The following is a 17,841-nucleotide window of genomic DNA, read 5'->3' on the forward strand; positions in this document are numbered from 1 at the left end:
CTGTATCAAAATATAACATAGAATAAAGAATAAGATAGATGGAGCCCCCTTAGGCCTCCATTGCATTTATATTTATAGCTATGAATGGGATTTTCTATTTTGCTTGAGGAAAAACAGATGACTGTTTAGATTACTAAATCTGTAGTCAATACTTGGCCCATAGACAGAGATGAATGGTATTAAACTAACGTTTGTTGAAGAATTTATAGTAGGCATATGCTAGATACTTTTATACATATTATCTTATTTCTTAAGGTCTCTGACATAAATTACTAGCACTGTGTTTTATTCCTACATTTTTTTTCTGTTTTAATTTTGCAGACTACATTTTATTTCTTTCTCTTCTATTCAAAACCCATTTATTGACTTCTGCTTTCAAGCAAGATGAAATGAAGAGATAAAATTTACTCTCTCAACCAATTAAAACACTATCAAAAATGTACAAATCAACTATTTTCAGATTTGCAGAAAGGGCAGTTCATGATAATCATACTTGAGAGAGAAGAAATAAACAATGTGAGCTCTAAAATAGCTCAGGCTTACTGGGGAGAGCTTCTTGAGTGGAGTATAAAAAGAGGAAACCAAGGAGAAGCTAGAGTTGAAGAGACAAAGTGCAGAGTTCAGAGATGAAATGGTGGCTAATCACAAGGAAGACTTATGGGTAGGAGAAGACTGAACAGAGAAAGACAGAGCTGAAGAGATCTGCAGAAGGTCCCCTGCTCAAGTGTTCATGTGAGTACTAATCCATACATGCATATGAGAAAATTACCCAAAAATAGAACTACTTAAAAGGATAGAGAGACCAATCCTGGAGATCACAGAAGGCCAGGAATGGTTTGACCATCAACCAGAGTGGAACAGCTCAGCATTGTGCTCAGTAAGAAAGATTTTGAAATTTTTGTAAGAAAGATTTTGCAACTGTAGTGGGGCAAAGTTTGCCCTAGATTAAAGGCTGCACTAGTTCTGCTAAGTACAATTGCAAGCAAGGCTTGAAAGGATCAAATAATTTCAGTGTAAGTTAACTGTGTCTCAGAACAAACCTCAAGAATTTAAAACAGAAGAAAAAATAATGCCTATTATTTAATTCAAAATGCACATATTCTGACATCCAATAAAAAATTACATGGCATCTAAAGGTGTAGGAAATATTATAATGAGGAAAAAGATCAGTAAACCAAAACTTAACCAAAAATTATATAAATGATAAGATTAGTAAACAAGAACATTAAAGCAGCTATAACTATGTCTGCGTATTCAAGAAGGTAGAAAAAGCCCTGAGTATGTTAAGGAGAGACATGGAATACATTAAAAAGACCCAAATCAAACTTACAGTGATGATAAAATAATCTCTGAAGTGAAAATATACTGTATAGAATTAGTAGAAGACTAAAAACAACAAAGTAAATATTTAGTGAACTTAAATCTACAGTAATAAAAACTATCCAAAATAAAATACAAAGAGAAAAAAAAAAACTAAATAAAAGTTAACAGAGTATCAGTGGGCTGAGGGAAATTTTCAAGCAGACTGATATGCATAAATGTGAGTCCCCAAAGGAGAGAGGAGAAGGATAATGAACAGAGAAGAAAATATATATTTTTGGAAGCTTGAAATATTTATAAATATGATGAAAATTATAAAATCACAGATCTAGGAATGTTAATGAACCTCAAGCAAAGCCACACCAACACCGACTACAATCAAATTAAAACCTATGATAAAGGGAAAAATCTTAAAGCAGCCCTAGGAAAAAAGACAGTAACTACAGAAGAACAGCAGTAAGAGTGACAGCAGACTTCACGATAGAAACGGCAGATATGAAGGCAGTGGAATACCATCTTTAAGTACTGAGAGAAAACAATTGTCTTAGAATTCTTACTGAGTGAAGGTATTTTTCAAAAAAGAAGGAAAATGAATTTTTTAGGCATACAATAAATGAAAGAATTCATAATTAGCAGTTGTATATTGCAATAGTACTATAATATTTATAGTACTACAATGAACATTAAGAAAAATCTTCTTGAAGAGGTTCTTCACATCTCTTGTTAGTTGTATACCTAGGTATTTTATTCCCTTTGTAGCAATTGTGAATGGGAGTTCACTCATGATCTTATATAGATAAAGCAATACTTACAGGGACGTGTAAATTGGCTAAATATTTAAGTAAAACATATAAAAAGTTCATATGAAGTCTAGAAGTCTATGCAATAAAAGAGAATTTTATAAAAAATAAAAGTCTACATAAGGTCCAGAAAAATTTAGAGGAAGGAACACTTCCCACCACATTCTATGAGGCCATCATTAGCATGATACAAAAACCAGGCAAAGATATTTTAAGAAAAGAAAACCAATCTCTCTAATAAACACACGTAAATGCAAAATATGTAAACAAACCTGGCAATATATAGAAAGAATAACATATCATGACCAAGTGAAGTTCATCCCAGGGATGTAATAATACTGATTCAATATTCCAAAATCAATCAATATAATTTACATTAATAGAGAAAGAACAAAAATATCCATAGGATAGTCTAAGAGAAAGTCAGCAAACTATCAATAGAAGGGAACTAACTTCCTTAACCTGACTTAGAACAACGACAAAAAGCCTGCAAGTAATAATATATTTCATGTAGAAAGACTGAATGCTTTCTCCCTGTTGTATTAGTCTGTTCTCATGCTGCTAATAAAGATATATCTGAGACTGCATAATTTATAAAGGAAAGAGGTTTAATTGACTCACAGTTCCACATGGCTGTGGAGGTCTCACAATTATGGCAGAAGGCAAATGAGGGAAAGGCAAGAGGGCATGTGCAGAGAAACTCCCCTTTATCAAACCATCAGATCTCATGAGACTTATTCACTGTCCCGAGAACAACAGGGGAAAACTCACTCCCATGATTCAATTACCTACCACTGGGTCCCTTCCAGGACACATGGAGATTATTACAATTCAAGGTGAGATTTGGGTAGGGACACAGAGTCAAACCATATCGTTTATGATCAAGAATAATCAAAAATACATGTTCTCACTGCTTCTATTCCATGTGGTACTACTGGAGGTCTTAGTTAGTATAATAAATCACGAGAAAGAAATATAATGCATAGAGCTTGGACAAGAAGATTAAGACAGTCCCTACTTGCAGGTGATGTGATTTGAACACACACTGTTATATAGAGCAAATGTTTGTGTCCCCTCAAAATTCATATGGTAAATCCTAATGTTGAATGAGATGGTATTTAGAAGAGAAGCCTTTGTGAGGTGATTAGGTTGTGAGGTGGAGCCCTCATGAATGGGATTAGTATCCTTCTAAGAGACCCCATAGACTCCTATGTCCTTTCTGCCATGTGAACTGACAGTGAGAAGATGATCACCTGTGAACCAGAAAGTGGGCCCATACCAAACATTACATCTGCCAACCTTGATCTTGGGCTTCCTAGTCTCCAGAAGTGTGAGAAATAAATCTGTTTATAACCCACCCAGTCTGTGGTACTTTGTGATAGCAACCTGAACAGACTAAGACAACTACAAAAGGCAAGTGTATATAAAATAATTATGTAAAAAACTTCTCAATATCAGTCATTAGGAAAATGCAAATTAAAGCCACAATGAGTTGCTACCATACAGCTATTTGAATGGATATAATTTCAAAAAGAAAAGTGAAAATGCCAACTGCTGGTGATAATTCATTGTTGGTAGGATTGCAAAAAGGTACAGCTACTTTAGTAAACAGTTTGAAAATTTCTTATCACGTTAGATTTACACATACTATACAATCCAATTATCTCATTCTTAGGTGTTTACCCAAGTGGAATGAAAACCTATATTCATACAAAAATCTCTTTATTTGTAATTGCATCAAACTGGAATTAATCCAACTGTCTCTCAACAGGATAATGGATAAACATAGGTACATGCAAAAATTCTCATCAAATGAAATAATACCTAGCAATAAAATGAGGGAACTACATACAACATGGATAAATTTCAAATGTGTAATGCTCAGTGACAGAATTCAAGCTTTAGAGGCTACATATTGCATGATTCCATTGATGTTTTTAAAAAAGCAAAAACATAGGGACAGAAAACATCAGTTTTTTGCCAGGGAAGGTGGTTGCAGGGGTTGACTGCAAAGGGACATGGGGAAATTTTTGGATGTGGTGAATCTGTTCTACAACCTGCTGCTTGTGCTGGTGACTACATGGCTGTATAGGTTGGTCAAAACTTTCAGAACTGTAATACAGAAGGCAAGAATTTTGCTGTGTATAAATTACACCTTAACTTTTTTTTAAATTGAAAAATTACTCTTAGCCCTGAAGTGGGGGTTGTACAAATTATTAGGAAAATTTCCCCTTTATTAAGAAAGGGAAACAAAGACTGTAATTAAAAACAATGTATTTAACAAGTGGGGGTATGTTAATGTCACCAAAAATGGGTAGCCAATCCTCCTGAGAAAAATTCGAGTAGGTGTCCTGAAGAGCCTCCTGGAGAAAAAGAAGGTAACTAGCAAGACTTGCATTAATAGAAATCTGTCCACATCTTCCAGCTCTTCAAAATACTATGACTTATTCTTTACCATTAGCCTAAGGGGAAATAAACCTTACCCTATTATTTTGCAGGCAAAGGAAATGGACTTCCTCTTTGTCCTTTTCTGAAGGTTACTGTTCTGTTTCAGTATTTTCATAAAGGAAGCTGCCAGAAACAGCTGAAGGATCTGAAGGGTCATGAAACAGTATGTTGAAATTGGTAGAGACTGATCTTGACATATTCCTCTGACAACCTTTTGATTAATTTTCTGCATCATTAAAACTCTTAATTAAATTAACATGGGGTATAGCCATATCCTTGACATATCTTGTATATTAGCAAACAAGTCCTCAGATTTCAAAGCCTGTGGCAGTGAAAAGAAGAAAAGGGCTCCTGAAACTGGGTCAGCAGTTCATGGGAGATGGTGGTAATGAACAGGATGAGCTTGGAGCTTGATCAAAAGCCCTGTGGGATTTGATCAGTGATGCTCAATGAGAACACAGAGGAGGAGGCCTTGTGTGGATTGGCTTCACTTTGGTCAGACTCCAGCCTCCCACTATTGCCTGTCCTCCTCTCCCTATCCTTTCCCCTAATCTGTTCCACCTCAGACAAGACATCAAAACCCAAAATGGTTAAGCTCCTGAACAGATCATTCACCCCACCATGCTCAATACTTGACTTGTCCCTTTAGCACTTACAGATATAGCTTTGTAGGCGTGTTTTTCATGAGTGGTGAAAAATGAGGTGTCAAGACTCATATCTTGAAAAATTCTAAAAATGATAAATTGATCATTTTTAAAGTTCCTCTTTCACCTCTCCCCATATGTTGGATTTAGCAGCACATATGCTACTGTTGGCATGATGTCTATGCCTGCATTGTGTAGAACTTAAAACATGGGGAGGGGGTAGTAATAAAAATCAAAGGTCTATAATAGTATAAAAATGATTACCACATAAAATTCATAAATGTATTCCTTCAAGTCAAATTATTTTTAAGTAAAGTCCTATTTCGTAGAAAAAATTAATTTCCACCAGGTTCTTTTCTAATATAACAGATGGACAAAGACGTGTTGCAGGTTGCATACACATATTGTATACTGGTGTGTGAACAGGGCTTCCACCCTTTCTACAGTCACAATCACTGACTTGAGCCAGATGCAGGCTTATAGATGTTTTAATAAACAACACAAGTTTACCACTTTTCTTCATTTGTTAGCATAAAAAATATAAAGTTATGCTTATTTCTTGGAGGAGAGTCATATGGGTTAGTTTATACATTTCTGTGTAAACTTATCTGTTAACAAATGAGCTTAGCTGATATTCATCCATTCAGCACAGGAGAATTTTGTCCCTACTAATGTGACAAGCATGTATGGAAATACAGAGATGAAAACCGCAGTTTCTGTTCTCAAAAAGACCATAGGTCAATATACCAGGAGTAGTAGCCGAGATTAGCAGATGCAGGTATAGGCATCTATGGAAAAGCAAATTAAATAAGATTAGGGAGGTGGTCAACAAAGTCTTCTAGGAGTCACCATTGCTGATGCTGAGGTTTGATAGATGAAAAAATGTTATTCAATGGCCATGGTGAAGGGTTGGGAAAGCATCAGGGAAGAAAAGCCTCGCTAAAAGACATCGCTGTATGTGCCAATCACAAACATGCAAAGCAGTAAGTAAGGTGGGGTTGGGGAGGCAGCATATCTAACAAAGCAGTGTGGCTGAAGCCTAGAGATTACAAGAATGGTTCAAGATAAGTCTAGAGAGGGAAGCACAAAACAGTTCATAAAAGGAAACAAAGAAACATAAGCTTATCCTGGGAACTGTGAGGAGCTACGGTAATATTTTAAGGATGGCTAATTTTGGGTGGATTTTGCCTGCCGTAGAGGTATCACTGGCAGCAATGTAGAAGGGTGAGATGGATTTTGGAATGAAGATTTTAGTGAAAGGAGGCAGTGGAACAAGGTAGGAGGAGATGAAAAAATCCAAGTTGGAAACAGAACTTGAACTTGGAGGAAAAGAGACGAGGGCAGTGCATAATAACCACTATTGTATTTCACTGAATGAACAAAAGGAGAGCTACTGTTGGCACTAGTCAAGGATACAGACCTCATGGGAAGGCTTTTAAAAAACTATATCTCCTAAAGATAAAATATAAAACTGTCTCCATGGTTACAGCATATAGCCTTGTATTGGGCGATCCTTATCACTGCACACATTGTTTTACCTGGAACACTTTATTTTTGCATATACTAGGTTGTTTAGTAGGAGATACATCAGCAGCGGCTTCAGAGGGAGGTAAAGAAAGTTTGGCTCCTGTGCGGGGGTGGGGATGTTAGGTGTCTTGCTAAGCGCTGGGCACTGGGCATTAACTCTTTTCATCCCGACAACAATCCCTTGAAATAGTGCTCTGGTAAATACCATGCAACGTTGAGAAGACTTGGGAACAGGGAGATTAGGTGACTGGGCTGAGATCACACAGCTGGTGAGGGGAAGAACCAGAAATCAAATTCTTATCTCAAATCCTTATCTCCTCTCCTTTACATCCTTCTCCCTGTCTTTTTCTAATGTTCTTCTGTTGGTCTCCTGATTTCACGATTCTGTATCTACAGCCTGAATAATAGGAGATATATAGGTTTCAAGAAGATCTTTTGAGAATTAGCAGGGCAGAGTGGTTATGAGCAAGGGCCCTAGGGTGCAAATGCTTGAGTTCATATTCTGTCTCCATCATTTACTAGCTGTGTAACTTAGGGCTCTATGCTTTGATTGACCTATCTCTAAAACAGAAATAAGATCATCTGAATTTAGGGTTTTATGAGGATTAAATGAGTTTATAGATGTGAAACACATATAACAATGCCTGATGCACAGTAGACACTAAATATTAGTTATTATTATCTCATTATTACTTAGCCATTATATATTGCACCTAATGAAATAGATGGTTTCTGTGTTGATATCAAGAAGGACAACTACATTCTAACAAAGGTGCCTCAAAGGTGATGAAGACCAGCATCATGCCGTAGGAAGACCAGAACATTGGAGTCAGTGTTGTACAGCGATTCCACCTAGGAACTGTGCTACTTTGCACAAAATCTATGTCTTTTTAAGCCTAAATTTTCTTACCCTTAAAATGACATCTCAGTATATCTTTAGCAGAAAGTGTAAAGTTTAAATAAAAGCTCAGAAAACATCGTTTTAGTCCCATATCTTCATTTTGCAGATGAGACAAAAGACCTGTGAGTTTAAATATACTGTACAAGGTCACAGAGCAAATAAGTGACAGAATTGGGGCTGGTTCTTTTAAACCTGCTCTATGGTTTACTGCATGATTTTGCTTCTCTTTTAAGAATCAACCCTTCTAAAATTTTAAAGTGCTTTAAAGAGGTAAGGTCGTGTAGATATATAATTCTTTGACTGAGAGACATTTGATTGGGGACAAAATATTAGAGTCAAATTAAAATGCTTAGAAGATCCAAACTCTACATAGATTGTACTGCCACCTCCTCTCCATAGGTAATTCACAAAATATCAATAGAAAACCATAAGGTAAATGTAAAGAAGTCCAACAAAATTATGATTTTCAATTATGATGTACTCAATGTCTTATTTGAAATATCCATTTCAAATATTCACAGAATTCTTTTAAAGTATCAGGATGCCCCACATAGGCTGTTGCTCCACATATGTTCATGCCTTGAGATCAGGTCTGACGTATAAATGAGGCAAAGATGGCCTCTGCATATTGGCCCCAGGTTGTCGATTTCTTCACTTCAGGCTGAAACTTGTTAGCTCAAAAGCCACTGGCTCCAAACTCAAACTTTTATACATCCAATTCTTTAGAAATATAGCCCAAGCAAGCACATTTGTAACCATGTAGAACCTGCCTGTTTTATATACCCTATAAAATCTCACCTGATGGGTGTTACCTATTGATAAGATGAAGCCTTGTGGTTATACGGTCTCAAGTCACTGTTGCCTTTCAGAGCACTCTGACCTAAAAATTCACTGCTGTGCTGCTGAACTACGCTTGCTAAGGGCCCCAGTATGATTGACCCTCTTCTCCCTTGGGAGTTCCCTTGCCTTCCTTCTGAATGATGGCCACCTGCCCTTAAGCCTCTGAGTAGTTTGATGCTGTGAGAGGCTTCCCCATTCATGCAGCCCTGTCCAATTGCTGCCTTGAAGAAGAAAGACACACTCTTAACTGAACCCAGGACATACCCAGATGTTGTATGTGAATTAATCCTACCTCTATTAACTTGTTTCAATATCTTCCCTAAGATATTGAATATGGCACACCAAAAAATGTTCAGATCAAATAAATTCTGACCCCTAAATTAATCTTCACTACAGATTACCTCAAAAGACTTCTTTAGTCAAATTTCTGGGTAACTCATAAAGAGCCCCATTCACAGGTTCATTCTCAGAGCGGCAATGTCATCAAAAAACTATGATTCAGCAACAAAGGAAGACATTTCAAAGAAACCAATTCATAATTGCACATTGCAATCCCTATAAAGAGGCTAGGAGTAGCCTCTTTATGGGGATTTTAACAAATTTCTTTATTATACTTTAAGTTCTGGGGTACACGTACAGAATGTGCAGGTTTGTTACATAGGTATACATATGCCATGGTGGCTTGCTGCAACTATCAACCTGTCATCTACATTAGGTATTTCTCCTAATGCTATCCCTCCCCAATCCCCTCACCCCCTGCTATCCCTCCCCTAGCCCCCACCCACTGACAGGCCTTGGTGTGTGATGTTCCCCTCCCTGTGTCCATGTGTTCTCATTGTTCAACACCCACTTATGAGTGAGAACACGTGTTGTTTGGTTCTCTGTTCTTCTGTTTTATCTTTCTTTCATCTATTTCTCCTCACAGATACCTGCTGCCCTTGCCCCTCCTGATCTCCCAGGCTTCCCTGAGAACTCCTGTCCAGCCTGAGCTTATATGCTCATCCCTTGCCCTACACATGTCCATTCCCACCTGATCATTGCTGTATATTTATTGTCTGCAAGAAAGATGTTCCTCAGAAAGTGGAGATAGGAAGAACTATAGCAGAGAGAGACAGAAACCCTTTAGTTGTCTTGGGAAGGAAACCTTGACCATGTTCACCTGTCAATAATGTTCGTTCCATTCCATAGTTACCTTCGTTCTCCTTAGATTCGCAGGAAGATGTATCTGATGATAGGTGTTGTTTTTAATCTCAATCTTCTTTGTGTTGCTCCTTCAGAACCTGACACCAGGTTCAATTTCTAGGGAGCTTTCAATAGTTGTTCTTAACCACTTGAAGAAAGAAAAGCTCTCGAAGAAATCTGTAGATTCTATAACTGTTTGCTTCTGGTTTTGAAAATGATATTTTCCAATTAGTCTTTGCCAAACATGTTCTCCTCATCCTGAGGGGAAAGTCAGCAGGGAACAAACATAGACCATGAGAAGTGACACACTTGACCTTGCAAACAGTGTGAAGGTCTAGCTTTATTAGTATATGTTCTGCAGCTTTGCAAGAGATTTTGGCTCTGGTCTTTGATAAAGCTTTTAATAGGAAGAAACTTTTTGTAATTGAAAATCAGTTTCCTTGACTAAAAATAGTCTGATAGAAATTATTCTTATTGACAATCTGGTCACGTTGCTCAAGGTTAGCCATCCAGAGAGCTGAACAGAGAAGCAGAAGGTTCAGGCAAACTTCTACTTCAAGTTCTGAATTTAAGAAAACCCATTTATTATTCTGAAGAAACTATACCCACATGTTTCCAACTTTGCGATACATTTAAAAATAGTTTCATGCCGGGCTTATGGCCTGATCTCTCTATGTTGACCTGTCTTCGTAAAGTAGATTGGATTTTGAAAGTTTGCATATAATTCAAATTTGTATAAAACAGACTCATTATTAACTGACCATTATTAAATTCTTTAAAATAGAAAACTGCAGATTATTACATGATACAGAAGTTATGTGTAGGGTTTGGAAGAATTTACCGTTTAAAGCAATATTGTGATCAAGTCATTGATAAGGTGACATAACCTTCTCTAGTATAAATATTTACTCTCTGCTTAGGAAAAGACAACTCAACTAAATACTGAGTCTGAAGATTCCTGCCCCCAAGCAGCCAGGTCGTCTTGGTGAGGTTATGACTATTTAGTCTAATAATATTGCAGGGCTAGATCCTGTAATAAACCATTCCCTTGCACCTCTCTAAAACGTTGATCAGAATAAAGTACAGGAGGTTTCTCATCAGCATTATTAGAAAGATCTTGAATGAAATTTTTGTAAAATTTGAATACAAATTTCATTCAAGATCTTTCTAATAATGCTGATGAGAAAAAAAAAAAAAAAGATTCCCAGCTATAATACTAGCTATATAGACTCAGACTTGGTTAATTTATTTCATATCCAAACCTCAGTTTCATTATCTCCAAAGTGGAGTAAAGGATGTTTTTCCTGATAGGCTTATTGTGAGCTTTAAAGGAGATAAGATATGCAAAATATCTGGCATGGGGCTAGACATTGCTTTTCCTTTCTTTGCCACTATATGAAATCTCCCTTACATGAGGGTTGCCTCCTTTCCTATTTTTCAACAAGACATGATTCTACCTTTTTCATATTTGCCTTTCTTTCATTGTTCTTCTCAGCTACTCTTTCGCTTCCACACTCTTTCAAATATTTGAGGTTCAGCTTATACCCTGTCTTCTCACTAAATGCAACTCTTTGCTGTTTATCACAACTCATAGGGTTCTCTCTCTTAAAACAACAACAGATAAACAAACCCAACTGCTGTTCTTTGAGTGCCTACCATGTTGAAGATGCCCCACATAAATTATCTCCAAAAAATTCTATTAAATCTCTATTATCTGTACAAAGACATATTTTAAAACATGAAGCTCAGAGAGGTCACTCATTTGCCCCAGATCACACAGCTAGTAAGCAGCACACTAGGGATTCAAATCCAAGCCTGCTTGACTTCAAAGGTCCAGGTCTCTCTCCACAAAATTGGCAAAAGAATAAAAGCAACTTGCATTTTTAAACAATTTCAAGATGGAAGAGAAGCCTAACACATGAGGGGACATTGTTTAAAAGATATGGGGATAGTAATGCAAGCCACTGAATCACCTGGTGGGAGCTCAGGGCAGTTGTAAATCGATGCCTAGGGCACCCACTTAATGTTTGGTAAATGCGGAGATCGTTTGTCTTGGAGAAGCGTGTTTTGTTTGTTTGTTTTAAGGAGGTGGTAACCTTTTAGAACAGGTTAAAGGGGCAAGCCACCAAACAGTCACAGACTCCAACATCCTTAGCAAAATTTTTTCTAATTTGTTCAATGAATAAGTTATTTTGGTCCTACTCTTCCTAAACAAGATTCTGAGACTTTAAATCATTTTATCAGAGTACAGTATCCTAGAAGATTGGACTGAGAAGGGATCTGAGAAATCATCTGATTCAATATTTTCATTTTGTCCTTTAAGATATTGAGATTCAGAGAGATTAAGGGACTCACCCTGACTTATACCTGAAGTTAATGATATGTATTTTGGCTCAAGTGGTCAATTATTTATCTTCTCTAGTGCTTCCTCCACTTGATACAATATTTAAGGGTGGAGATTGTACTATAGGCTTTGTTTTATCTCATACTCTGGACTCATGGTAGTTATGTAATATGGAGTAGTAGAACAGAATTCAAGGAAGGTGGTAATGAGTGCTTCAGGTCTTGTTTGATAAAAAGCAAGACAAGAAAAATACATTACTCAACACAGAAGTTTGCTGACTCTGCAAAAGCATGTCAGATATGATTACATTCCAGCTTAGTGATTAACTAAACGGAGCATGTGCCACGGTGTCATCTTAAGAGATCACCAGCTGTTATTAAAGGCAACTATTTTGACTAGATCATGTTCTCATCTTAGTAAATGTCTTGTATCTTTTCTACCTGTTTTTTAACTTTAGAATGATTCCAGAGCTTCCATTACTTCTGTTGTTCCTACAGTCAGAATTTTGTGGTCTCTCATCTGATATCTAAAAATCCTTCACTCTTTGTTCCTAGCCCACATCTCACCAACTGCTGATGCCTCACTCTGTCCTATGGCATCTCCTGTTGCTTTATTTTTGACTTGACTTTGATAACTGGCTACAGCCCTTCTTCACAGGCCAGCCAACATGGGATGCCCAGGGTCCCAGGCTGAGCAGGTGAGAGGGTGGAAATTAGAAGATAAATATCTCTTCTATTAAATCAAAGATGTAAACCACAAATAAGTTCCTAGAGATTTTAGCTAGGAACAGCCCAGAAAGCAGACTTAGCAGAAAGTCAGGGATACAAGTAGGGGTGGTTTTTTTCATTAAGTTATTTAAAAATTGTTGATACCTGCAAGTATTGTTGGTGATATGTTTGTAGGATTTATAAGACAGTCCCTGCCCATAGGAACTGAACATAGAGTGAGTGAAACCCTTACTGTGCAGAGAGTGGGTAGAGGCTCAGCGATTCCACTTCTGTTCCACTGACACTCAGCAAAACTACACTTTTCAGCTTCCTTTGCATTATTAGGTTGGGGCCATGTGGCCCAATATGGCCCATGGAATGTTGGCACAAGGCATTTCTAGAATTGGCCTTAAACATAGCTCTCTTTCCAGTTCATGTGGCTGATCATGTAATGATGCGATCACATAATCATGTTATGATGAACTCATGTGATAAGAGGTATCCGGATCCTTGAGCCATTGCTTGGAAGTGAGCTGCTGAGAATAGCCCCCCAATATTTATTGGATTGTGACTTGAATGAAAAGCAAAACTTTGTTGTGATGAGTCATTTAAATTTGGATATATTTGTTATAGTAGCATAAGCTACTCTATGCTACACGTAACTACAAGACGATGGAATTGCTTACCAGTGAAATTTTTTCAAATACTATGCTGTCACCAAGGACAACAACTCTGTTACCCTGGGGAATTATGGGATGCTTCCTATAAAAAGAAATGTGTAAGGTAAGTCTTAAGATATTTCATCCTTTTCTATTTTCACCTTTCTCTTTTTGGATTTTTTCTTTACATATCAAAGCTCCTTTAATTGAAATAGAAAGTGGAATGTTCAAACTAGGAAACAATTCCAGGTGAATTTATATCTTTGGCCTTCTTTCAGCAATGAGTTGGGGAAGTTTAAAAGTTCACTTTCATGTAGAATAAAATTAGGTGATAATTATTGCATGGAAACACAAGTTGTAAAGAAAGGGCATCAGATAAAGCATCTCTTAAATTTTACCTACTCTTTGGAGTTGGAATAAAGTTAGGGTGGGCTCAGAAACCTGCACTTTGGAGACTTTTAAATTTGCTCAGTCTTATGTATTTTCCTTAATGATGTTTATGCACAAGGAACAGTCTTAAATGCCCTGGAAGTTGGCGCCATTGGGTAGAAGCAGACTTTTTGTTACAGCTGTTGGATGATGTAAGATGAGTCTAGTTTGTTGTATTTATTTATTTAATATAATAAATCCTAATAGTTCAAGAACTGTCCAAAGCACTTTATAAATATAAATCTCTTTAATATTCATAAATATCCTATGAGATACTGAGTAATATTATCTTCATTTTAAAGATGAGAAAACTGAAGCATAAGGTGTTTAAGATTATACATTTCCCAAGATTACACATCTAGCAAGTGTTGGAACCAGGATTTGAACACAGAATATCTGGCTCCGTGTCCCAAGAATGTCACTGCTTTGCATGCTATGATGCTTTTGCTATTTAATAGATACCATCCAACAACCGTAATTCATTGAGTGTTTGGTATGTGTCAGGCATTGTTCTAAATTTACATGTACTGTCTTTTCAATGCTCAAAATCATTTATGAGTAGGTACTATCATTACTCTTATTGTTAAGATGAGACAGGAATAAGAGAGAAATAACCAGTAGACATTCAGCAACAAGGAGAGACAGTAACAAGGAGAGAAGTTTCCATGGGGTGAGAAGTCTTGGCATACCTTAGCTGAGTCTTCTGCTAAGGGTCTGTGCCAAAACTCAGGCGGATTTGGGTGCTGAGCCTTGTACTTTTCTATTGAAGAAGATTAGTAGTATCTCTTAGTAGCTGAGATACAGGATTTTTCCGGTCATAGATAGAAGAAAGTTCCCTTGAAATCAAGAACCACAGGACTGTGCCCTTGCCTGTTTCTCCTTCCAGGTCAGATGGGAATGAGGACAAGTCTTGGCTATTTTCTTGTCCTGGAATATTTTTCTCTCCTTCTTCATTTATTGAAGCTCTTGGTAATTCCTAAACTACGATTTAAAGTCCAGATCAAAGGCTACCTTTTTCAGGAAAAATATCTTTATTCTCCTAAGTTATAAAAGAATGAGTTTCCTTTTTGTTACATGTTTCATTGGATATCTAACGATGAAAAATTACCAGTAATGTATTCCTATGGATACTTCATTGAAACAAACTTTTACATATTAATATTTCTACCATATCTTTGGCTTTTTTGGTCCTATTTTCTGAGTTTTAGCTTTAGCTAAACTTTTACATAGCTTGCATTGCTGGTAAAAATCTAATACTATGTACAAAAGAGAGAACTCTGGGACTCTCGTGATGATTTTTAACCTAGAGATAGGAGGAAAATAATAGAAGTATTATGCATTTAAAATTGTTTAATATTAGGTTATTTCAGATGCCACATTCACTGTTGCAGTACTGAAAGTTTTTTTTATTAAAAATTAGCTAATTGTATATATCAATTTTTATAATTTTAACACATTTTCTTTCTTAGAATTTAATAAGGATTTTTAAAAAATGCTTATCTTTATCACCTATGATAATTGCCAAAAATAAACTAAAAGACGATAACAGAACAACACATACAATAAAAACAATTTAGAGCATAGCTTACGTTTGAAGAAAATGTATAGAAACATTGAAGCACCCATTTATTCTCATTATGACACTGGATAAGTCATTCAACCTTTTGTCTTCTGTAAAATGAGGAAATAATATCTATTCAGCAAAGATGAGATGAAATTATTTATATGAAAATATTAAGGACAGAGGATGACACAGAGCAAAAGCTTTATTCGACTTCATTCTCTCCTTCTTCCCTTGCTTCCATTCTTCATTTTTCTTCTTTAGTTTCTCTCTCTGCCCACTTCTTTAAGTCAGACTACAGAGCAGAGAGAAGAAAAATGGAGGAGGAGAAAGTGAAACGAGCCTTGTTTTGATAAGACTGAAATTACTTCTTTGGGAAATGGACTTCTTAGATGATGCTGCCCCTTAGCTGCTTCAGAACTGACAGAAGGGATGACTTAGGCTTATAGAGAATGTGTTAAGTGCTCAGGATCCTGTGTATTGGTGGATTTAGTCTCAGCTTAAACTCCCAATAAGAAGTAACTCTCTCTAACAAAGAAAGTTTAAAGCCTCCTTACTCTAATCATGGCAGGTATACTATTACTGGTAATGCCAGAAAGGACACAGATCAGAACACTATAGGTGGCTAAGATGGAGTACTGTTTCCTATGGTCATTTTTGATAATACGTAATGCAGGTAATCATATGAAGGAGCACATATTAGAAAGAGGAAAATCCTTTCATGGAAATAATGAAATACAGACTCAGAACCCAAAGATCACATTGAGGAACAGCATAACTAAAATCACAGACTTCCTGCAACCAGTAGCAAGTAAAGGAAAATGTGGGAATTCCCGCAAATGGCAGTGTGGAGAAGATCTCGCCTGGACTAGAATTACTCCCATAAACGCTATATTATAATGTTTTTTATTGCTGTATAACAAGTTACAACAAACCCAGTGATTTAAGACAACACACATTTATTGTCTTGATGTTTCCATGGGGTGAGAAATCTTGGCATAGCTTAGCTGAGTCTTCTGCTCAGGGTCTTACAAGGCTGCAATCAAGCTGTCACTCAGGCTGCATTCTCATCTGAAGGCTTGCATAGGGAAAAATCTACCCTCTATCTCATTCAGGTTGCTAGCAAAATTCATTTTTCTTGTCAGTTATGAGTGAAGGTCCAGTTTTTGCTGGTTGTAGGTTTGAGGCCTCCCTCAGGTCCTGGAGGATACCCACAGGTCCTAGCTTAGTTGAGCTTCCTCAGCATAGCTGCTTACTTCATTAAGCCAGCAAGGAGAACCTCTCACCTGAAGGAAGGCCCAGTCCCTTTTCTAAGGGCTCCCACCTGTTTAAGTCAGAACTACTCATGGTAATTACCCTGTTGATTAACTCAAAATAAATTTATTTGGGACTTGAATTACATCTTCTAATTTCCCTACCTTTGCCATATAACATAACCTAATCAAAGGAGTGACATCCTTTGCCATATTTTCTTGGTTAGGTGCAAATCACAGCTCCCACCCATATTCAAGGGGAAGGGATTTTATAGGATCTAAATATTAGCAGGGCAGGAAACATGGGGGCTTCCGTAAGATCTGTTCATAAGAGCCAAATTTGTTGAGGTTTATTTCTGGTTAAGAGTAATCAGAGATAGGCATAAGAATTCCTGTGTACTCGTCACATTTGTATAATTTTATTCAAATAACTGTATAACGTGTAATTTCACCCAAGAACCTGTGTTGGGTAAACATGTAGCATATTAATTGGTAATTGTTCATTATCAATTAACCAATTACTCACTACCAATCAACATTCGCTTACCTTTATGTAGTGTTAAGTTAATGAAGTCCATGAAGGATCTGTATGTATCCACTTATTCATTCATTCATTCAACAAATGTTATTGACTACCGACTATAAGCCAGACACTGTTTAGGTGCTAGGGTTATGGTAGCAAACAAAAAGGATTGAAAATAATCCCTGCCGCCAGGCACAGTGGCTCACGCCTGTAATCCCAGCACTTTGGGAGGCCAAGGAGGGCGGATCACAAGGCCAAGAGATCGAGACCATCCTGGCCAACATGGTGAAATTCTGTCTCTACTAAAATACAAAAATTAGCTGGGCATGGTGGTGCACGCCTGTAGTCCCAGCTACCTGGAAGGCTGAGGCAGGAGAATGGCTTGAACCCAGGAGGCAGAGGTTGCAGTGAGCCGAAATCATGCCACTGCACTCTAGCCTGGCGCCTGGCAACAGAGTGAGACTCTGTCTCAAAAAAAATAAAAATAAATAAAAATTTAAACAAAGAAAATAATCCCTGCCCTCACCACTGTTACATGTTAGAGGAGCAGAGAGACAACAAATAAAACAAATTTGTATGTCTGGTAGTGGTGTGTACTAAGGGAAGGGAAGGGAAGGGGAGGGGAGGGAAGGGGAGGAGAGGAGAGGGGCAGGGGAGGGGAGGGGAAGAGGGGAGGGGAAGAGGGGCAGGGGAGGGGGAGGGG

Source organism: Sapajus apella, unplaced genomic scaffold (genome assembly GCF_009761245.1).
Source record: "Sapajus apella isolate SASKATOON/1434 unplaced genomic scaffold, GSC_monkey_1.0 scaffold5, whole genome shotgun sequence".
NCBI lineage: Eukaryota > Metazoa > Chordata > Mammalia > Primates > Cebidae > Sapajus > Sapajus apella.